At 43.4% G+C, this 8,742-nt stretch overlaps 1 long non-coding RNA gene across 1 annotated transcript; it reads left to right on the forward strand.

Annotated features, from left to right (window-relative positions):
- Window positions 1-3,848: 3,848 nt before the first annotated feature.
- LOC121477042 lies at window positions 3,849-8,742 on the forward strand. The gene is made up of 3 exons (XR_005984078.1): window positions 3,849-3,922; window positions 4,543-4,647; window positions 8,693-8,742. It is a non-coding gene; the product is annotated as an uncharacterized LOC121477042 (long non-coding RNA).

Below are 8,742 nucleotides of genomic sequence, written 5' to 3' on the forward strand. Positions count from 1 at the left end.
TGGGGACGAGGCAGCCTGGGGCTGGGTGCGTGGAAGACCGCTGTGGGTGGGACGAGATGTGACCGCTCGCGTCTCGTAGGACTATCACCTGGGGTGAGCTTCGCGCAGGAGGCGGTTGATGATCGAGTGCAGGGGGTGACTCAGCCTGTTTCCAGAGCTCGGACAGAGCGGGCTGGTGGTAGGGATGGGGGTCGCGCGGGCTCGGCAACGGGGGCTTCCAGGGCCAGGCCTGACCCGCTCCGGTCACCGCTCGGCACCCACCGGGGCAGCGGCAGAGACCACGCTGAGCCCAGATAGGGCGTCATCTCCCGGGGTGACCAGCCAGTGACCTGGCGGCTGACCTGGAAGGAGCCCCTTCTGTTTCCCCTGGAATGGACACTTCGGCCGGGTCCGAATCCGTGGGCCCTCCCCGCGCTGCGTCCCCGCAGCAGCCGCCTGAGGTTGCTCAGAAGGCCTGGTCCCCGTCGGCTGCTGTGCACGGTCCCGCAGGCCTGGGGACACAGCAGGGGGAGCGGCGGCGGGCCCTGTGCAGGCGCAGCCGCAGCACCAGCGGGTGGCCGAGCCCTGCAGGGCCTGGGCAAGGCTCTCGGGGCGCCGCACACGCCGCGCACCTGCAGCACCCAGTGCTCGGCGCCCTTCCCGGAGCCGCGGGCCGCAGCGAGGGCCAGGAGGGGGCGGCGGCGCTGCCAGAAGCCCCAGGCACCCACTGGCAACATTTCTTGCTTCCGATTCCCACAGCCTGTGCTTTGCTGGTCTTGAGCGCCTTTTTTTTTTCTTTCATAGTATTTTCTTTTCCTTTTCAAAAAACTAAATTCTAGTTAGTTAACATATAGTGTAATGTTGGTTCCAGAAGTAGAATTTAGTGATTTGTCACTTACGTAGAACACCCAGTGCTCCTGGTGTCAAGTGCCCTCCTTAATATCCATCACCCACTTAGCCCACCTTCCTCCCACCTCCCTCCGTCACCCCTCAGTTTGTTCTCTATAATTAAGCATTTTTGGTGGTTTGTTTGCCTTTCTCTTTCTTTTTTTTTTTTTTTGCCCTTTCCATAGCTTCATCTGTTTTGTTTCTTAAATTCCAAATATGAGTGAAATCAAATATTTTTCTCTGACCCATTTCACCCAGCATAATACACTCTAGCTCCGTCCACATCATTGCAAGTGGCAAGACTTCATTCTTTTTGATGACTGAGGAATATCCCAGTATATATCTATATCTCACATCTTTATTCATTCATCAATTGATGGACATCTAGGCTCTCCCCACACTTTGGCTGTTGCTGATAACGCTGCTATAAAGTTTGGGGCACATGTATCCCTTTGAATCTGTATTTTTGTATCCTCTGGGTAAATACCTGATAGTGCAATTGCTGGGTTGTAGGGTAGCTCTATTTTTGACTTTTTGGGGAACCTCCACACTGTTCTCCAGAGGGGCTGGAGAGTCTGCATTCCCACCAGCAGTGTGAGAGGGTTGGTTCCTTGTTAATTTTAGCCATTCTGACAGGTGTGAGGTGGAACCTTAAGGTGGTTTTCATTCGTATGTCCCTGATGCCGAGTGATGTTGAGCATCTTCTCACGTGTCTGTTGGCCCATCCGGAAGTCTTCTTTAGAAACATGTCTATTCATGTCTTCTGCCCATTTCTTAATTGGATTGTTTTTTTTTTTTTTTTTTTTTTTTGGGTGTTGAGTTTGACATGTTCTTTATAGATTTTGGATACTGACCCCTTATCAGATATGTCATTTGCAAATATCTCCTCCCATTCCATAGGCTGCCTTTCAATTTTGTTGTTTCCCTCACTGCGCAGAGGCTTTTTTATCTTGATGAAATCCCAATACTTCATGTTTGCTTTTGTTTCTCTTGTCTCCGGCAATGACGTGTCCAGTAAGAAATTGCTGTGGCTGAGGTCAAAGAGGTTGCTGCCCTGTGTTCTCCTCTGGGATTTTGATGGTTTCCTGTCTCACATTTAGGTCTTTCATCCATTTTGAGTTTATTTTTGTGTGTGGTGTAAGGAAGTGGTCCATTTTAATTCTTCTGCATGTTGCTGTCTAGTTTTCCCAACATCATTTGTTGAATAGAGGCCTTAGTTCTAAAGGGAAGAATGCTTCCACCAGAAGACACACAATGAGTCCACTGAACTGAAAGTTAAGACTGCTGCCCAGTCACTTTGGGCTCCGCATGCCTCTGAGTCAACAAGCAAAGAAGGGAGCTATTGTGCTGCCTGGGGTGACTGACGTTGGCTACCGAGGGGAAATTGGGCTGCGACTCCATACTGAATGTAAGGAAGAGAGTATCTGGCATGCAGGAGATCTCTTAGGGTGTCTCTTAGTATTACCGTGTCCTATGATTGAGGTAAATGGAAACCTACAACCCAATCCAGGCTGGACTATTAATGGCACAGATCCTTCAGGAATGAAGGTTTGGGTCACTCCATCAGGTAAAGAACCACAACCAGCTGAGGTGCTTGTTGAGGGTGAAAGGAATACAGAACGGGTGGTGGAGGAAGGTAGTCATAAATATCAGCTATAACCATGTGACCAGTTGTAGAAACAAGGAGTATAATTTTTATGAGTTGTTAAGTTACAGGATATCGAGGAGAAGAGTCGACGTCACTCAAGGACTTTGTGTCCTCTTCTGAGTAAGGGGTTAGTGTGTTGTCAGCCGTAGGCAAGATCGTTGCATCATGCTAGGTGGGATCATGATTTTGCTATTGTCTTTATTTGGAGATTAAGTATGGTTGAAGATGGTGCACACGGGTGCCACATATACAAGGTGTGGACTTGTGATGGTTAATTATATGTGTCGACTTGCCGGGCCATGAGGTGCTTAGATATTTGGTTAGAATTTATTCTGGATGTTTCTATGAAGGTGTTTTCAGATGAAGTTAACGTTCAGATTGTAGGCTGAGTAAACCAGGTTTTGTTCCCTAATGTAGGAGATACTCGTTGAATCAGTTGAAGGTGGACCTTCCTCCACGTAAGAGAGAACTCTTTCTATCTGACAGCTTTGAACTGGGATATAGGCTTTTTCTTGTCTTTAGTCTCAGACTGAAACATTAGCTTTTCCTTGTTCTCAGGCCTTCAGATTCAGACTAGAACTGTACCATCAGGTCTCCTGGGTCTCGTTTGCCATCTCACCTTGCAGATCTTGGGACTCGCCAACCTCCATAATTGCCAATTCCTCATAATCTGTCCCTTTCTCTCTGTTTATCTATATGCATATCTTTATACCCTTTCTCTATAAAGGGATATCCCTATAAAGATGTAGATATCCCTATAAAGATGCATATCTTTATATCCTATCCTCTATCTATCTATCTATCTATCTATCTATCTATCTATCTATCATCTATCATCTATCTATCATCATCTATCATCTATTGGTTCTGTTTCTCAGAAGAACCTTCACTAACGGAGGGAGAATGAACATATCTCCCACGCAGAAGAATTCCAAATCTATTCTGCCCACAAGGAGGTGGAACATAACTCCCCACTCTGTAAGTGCGGGCTGTGCATAGTGAATTCCTTCCAAAGAGTACAGTATGGAGAGGGTCGGGGCGGGGGGTGGGCGCGGGGAAGAGTAACTTTATAGCAAGTAACCTGACAAACACTACTGCAGCCAAGTGACCACGATCAACATCAACGGTGACAAGTGATGTTGATAGTACCCAACCTTGATATTATGTGATGAAAATGGCATTTTACCTCTGTGGTCTTCCTCCCCAGGACCCCTAACTCCGTGGATCCAGCTTCAGGAGCAGGAGCACGGAGGAGTGGTGGCTTGGGTCTCTCATGCTCTCTCTTGGCATTGGGAAGGACTGCCCCTCTACATGCATCAGTCTGGAAAGCATGGTCTCAAAAGGGATGGCGTGATCATCTGGAGAGAGAAGAGATAGGCTGTTTCATATTGCAGATTGGTGAAGAAGGTTATATCGGTTTTACTTATATTTTCTCTCTTTCCATAATCAGTATGTGACATTTTTATCCTTTTTTGATAACAACTTCATCGAGATCTAATTCATATACCATATCTCTTAAAGTATACAATTCAATGGTTTTGAGTTTATTTACAGAGTCGTGCAATCATCAGCACAATCCATTTTAGAATATTTGCATCCTGCCAGAAAGAAACATTCCCTTTAGCAGTCACCCCTCATTTCCTCCCCAGCCCCAGGCAACCGCTAATCTACCTGTCTCTGTAGATTTGCCTACTCTGGACATTTCATATAAATGAAATCCTACAGTGTGCAGTCTTTGGTGACTGACTGGCTTCTTTCACTTAGTGTAATGTTTTCAAGGTTCATCCATGTTGTAGCATGTTGCCAAGTAATATTCTTCATTTATTTACTCGTTCATCAGCTTATGGACTGCTATGGACTAAATGCTTGTGTTCCCCTCAAATTCATATGTGGAAGACTAATCTACAATGTGATGGTGTTCGGAGGTGGGGCCCTTGGCGGGTAATTAAGTCATGAGGGTGGGGTTCTCTTGATAGGATTAATGCCCTTATAAAAAGAGACATAGAAGAGCTTCCTTCCTCTCTCAGTCCTCTAGGAGGATGTAATGAGAAGATGACCGACCGACTGTAAACCAAGGAGAGGATTCTCATCAGAGTCCAACCATGACTTTGGACTTCCCAGACTCCAGAACGGTGAGAAATAAGTTTCTGTTGTTTAAAACACTCAGTCTATGGTAATTTGTTAAAGCAGCCCAGACCGACTAAGACATGGACCTTTGGGTGGTTTCCACTTTTGTGACTCTTATGAATAACGTGGCTTTGGATATTCATGTGTAAGTTTTTTTGCATGCACATGTTTTCAATTTCTCTTGGATATATGCCTAGGAATGGATCTGCTGGGTCAGATGTTAATTCTATGTTAACCTTTTGAGGAACAGCCATACTTTTCCGAAGCAGTGCACCATTTTACATTCCCACTAACAGTGTATGAGGGTTCCACTTTCTCCATACCTTTGCTAACACTTGTTATTATCTGTCTTTGGGTATGAAGTCGTATCTCATTGTTGTTTTGATTTGCATTTCTCTGATGGCTGATTACATTAATTAATTGAGAGTGTTCTTGGAAGCTAAGGAAAGCAAATCTTTCTTTTAGTGAATTAATAAAGTAGACTGCAGACCCTGTTATTGTTCCCTTCACTTTCTAGGAGTTAAGGCACTGACTTAGACCATTAACATCTCCAGGACCTTGGCCATAGCCTCCCATTGGTCACTCTTTGCCTCTACTCTTACTCTACTCCAAACCACCTGCTGCTATAATTACTAAATTACCCTTGTGTAAAAATCCTCCTTTAGCTCCTCACCCATAAAATAAAGGATAATTTTCTTAGCCTGGAATGTAAGACCCTTCACAGCTGGATTCAGCTGCCCTTTGGTATTCCTCTGTTGATGCCTTTTTCCCCTGACCAGGCCTGGTGACTGTGTGCATTGTTTCCTCTACTTGGAATGTTTATCTCTCAAAACCCAGTTCTATTCCTCCTCCCACCTCAAGAAGGAAAAAGGTAACAGCTTCCCACTGTGTCCCCATTATACTTTCCTTGTACCATCACGCCATATTGATCTCTTTTCAAGTCTCTAGTTCCAATGTCTCTGTAAGCAACTCAGAGGCAGAAAACGTTACTTCTTATCAAGCTACTTATACACCCAGGGCCAGCCCAGCGCCTGATACTGCCATGGGAGAGACCCAGCAAAAGCTGGTGGTCAGGCCAGCTGAAACAAATTCATGGAAATGTTTCTGGTAATAACCAGAATCATGTCCACTTTTCTTAATCAGGTTGAACCAAGTGCATATTATAATCAATAGATTGAATTGAAGGTTTAAAAGACCCAGCAGATATTCATTTGTTTGCTCACTGGGCAGAAACAGGTATGACACCTGGTCAGAAGACAACTGCAGAGGTATGAGGGGAGATACGATGGTGATTTATTTTATGAACCTTGAAATAACAGGTGGATAAAGATGCTGAAGCATCCAATCTCTTCTTTGTAGATGAGACAAAGGACTCACCCCCTTGTTTCCACACTAAGTTCCTTTACTCTCTACACTGATGGTAAACTGATTATTTGGTTTCCCTCCATTTAGCCTATGACTCAGTGAGGCAAATTAATTAATTAATACAATTATATTAATTGAGGGAACTTTTTCTTGAGGATTTTCTGTTTCCCTATGAAGAGCCTGCTTGAAAAGCTTCCCTTCCATGCACTTTCTGCAGCTGGGTTTTTAAGCAGAGGCTGAAAAAATTATTTAGGAGCTCTCTGTTGGAGTCCTCCCCACCCCTCCACACCACAAATGTCAGCTCTTAAAGGACAAGAACCACGTGTCTCTTTTTATATCTCCTTGCAATGCTTAGCCCAGTCAATAAATGTCAACAATGATTATATTCTTACAGATAGATGGACATGGAAGTAGCCAGAAATCCTTTATTTAGTTCATTGGATTTAACCGTCAGATGAGAGAAGTATTCTGTTGGAGAAAAACAGAAGAAATTCTGTTAGAAGAAATTCTAACAGAAATCTCCAGAACCATCCTGAAACAAAATAAAACCATACTTAGGAGTCTATAAAGTTTAAAACCTCACATATTTAAGTAAAATGATAATGTTCTGATAACACATTAGGGACATAGCCAATTCCTGAATTATTAACAATCAACTTCTCAATATAAGTACAAATGAACTGCTACCTTGCTTCTGCTGCTTGGCCACCACCACCCTCCTTCCTGCCTTGCTACAAGTATACCTTGTGCTTTATGTGTGTTGGGATAAAAATTAAGTGGTAGTCATGATCTTTTTGAGAGTGGAGAAAGATGAACACAAAGTATTATTTTATGTTGTAAAGCCAATTGCATCATTTCTGTCATCAGGACTTGAGGGGAAGAGATGAAACATCTGTTGAAATTCCCCAGGCCGGGTAGAAGCTGGGGAGGCAGTGTTATTTAGGTCACAGCCCTTGTCTGATTTGGTGAGGGAAGGAAGGGGAGAGGAAACCTCCAAAGGGATGTGCAGGGCCAGGATGTGAATGGGGGCAGCGTTCCAACAACAGTGGAGCCCTGGGGTAGGGAGGAGTCAGTAATGTCCTGAAATGGGGGGTGGAACAGGGAGGGGGCAAAGGGAAAATGGGATCTGCCCTAGGTGACTAGTAGAGGTAAAAGGAAGGTACTAAGTGGTCCAGTCTTGCTGGAGGATTTCTGGGGATAAATAAATAAGCATAAATATCATCATTAAATAGTAGAATAAGGCTTCAAATTCTGTCGAGGAGTAGAGAAGAGAAGACACAGTTAGGAGCTACAGCATGGGATGAAGAGAGGGGCCAAAAGTGAGGGGGCCGCATTATGGGACCGAGATGGTTTTGGAAGAGAGATCCCTACCCCAAAATGTCCCTAAACAGAGTCTGAGTCACTTAAAATGCACTTGAAGAGAACTACTTCCCCGAGAAGACGCAAGACTGAAAGAAGACTGGAAGGCAATCATGTTAATGAACAGAAAGACTGAGTATCACAAAATGGCAATTTTTCTCGTATTAACTTAGAGTTTTAACAATACGAAAGCTCCGATAAAAGTTTTGTTTTATTTTTGGAACATAACATATTACTCTGTAGGTTATCTAGAAGAAGAAACAAGTGATAATAGCTATGGGAATCAAGGAAAAAAAGAGTACAGAGCGGGGAAAAGCCCTACAAAGACGAGAGAACATTCTGAAAAGCAACAATAATTAAACCTGTTAAGACTGGTGCAAGATCAGCCAGGTTCAGGAAGGTTAGACCTATACCTGCTCCTAGAAATGCCAGATAGTGGAACAGTCACAAAGAATGGGGCCGAATCCTCCTTGTGCCACATCGTGGCCACAGGAACTTGGACAGTTTCTGCATCTATAAAATGACGGTGATTGTAACTACCTCAGAAGGTTGTTCTGAACGTTAAAGAAGGGAATGCAAGTCAGGTTCTTAGAACAGTGCCTGGACATGAAGCGCTATGCATTTTATCTTCTTTTGTGGTCCCTCTGAAACGCAGAAGCGACTTATAACATTTATACCTACAATCAACTTTCAATTTTCTTCCTAAATAACCTGAACTCACTAGATGAGTATTGGCCAAAGTATTGTACCACACCCTGTTCCTAAGAAAAGGAGTTCCTGGCTTAAGTGTTTAGGTAATATTATATACATTCTGTCTCCCTCTCTTGGTCACAAGCTGGTTCTCTAAAGCTCTGTAGTAAACAGACATATCCCTAAAGCAGTTGGCCCTTGAACCATTTTTGCACAATTATCTACTAACATCCTCTAGAACTGCTGTTCTCTGAAACGCACTTTGGGAAACACTATGTTAACCACATATAGGTCAGTAGAAAAGCTTAACTATGCTTTACCTCGAAATACCAAATGGCCAATTTTTAATGGCCAGTAAAATTGATTGAAATACATTTGTATTAATATATTGGATCCATATTTTATTCCAAGGCATATATATCAGACCTGAATCAGTAGTCATTTTTAAATAATGTGTAATGAAGATTGAAGCAGTCATTCAGATAATTAAAGCAACGGTAGAGTTTTTACAATAATTAATCAAGAAATTGTGTTTGTATAGAGCTTTTGTGGGCTTTAAGTCTTTATTTTTTCCTTTTTTTTTTTGTGGGAAAAAGATTTTTGAATCACTGCTTCTAAAAAAATCTTATTTTGCAGAAGGAACAAAAAAGTTCTTCAAATAAATATGCTGGTTAATGACACCACAG

This window comes from Vulpes lagopus, chromosome 16 (genome assembly GCF_018345385.1).
Source record: "Vulpes lagopus strain Blue_001 chromosome 16, ASM1834538v1, whole genome shotgun sequence".
In the NCBI taxonomy this organism is placed as follows: Eukaryota; Metazoa; Chordata; class Mammalia; order Carnivora; family Canidae; genus Vulpes; species Vulpes lagopus.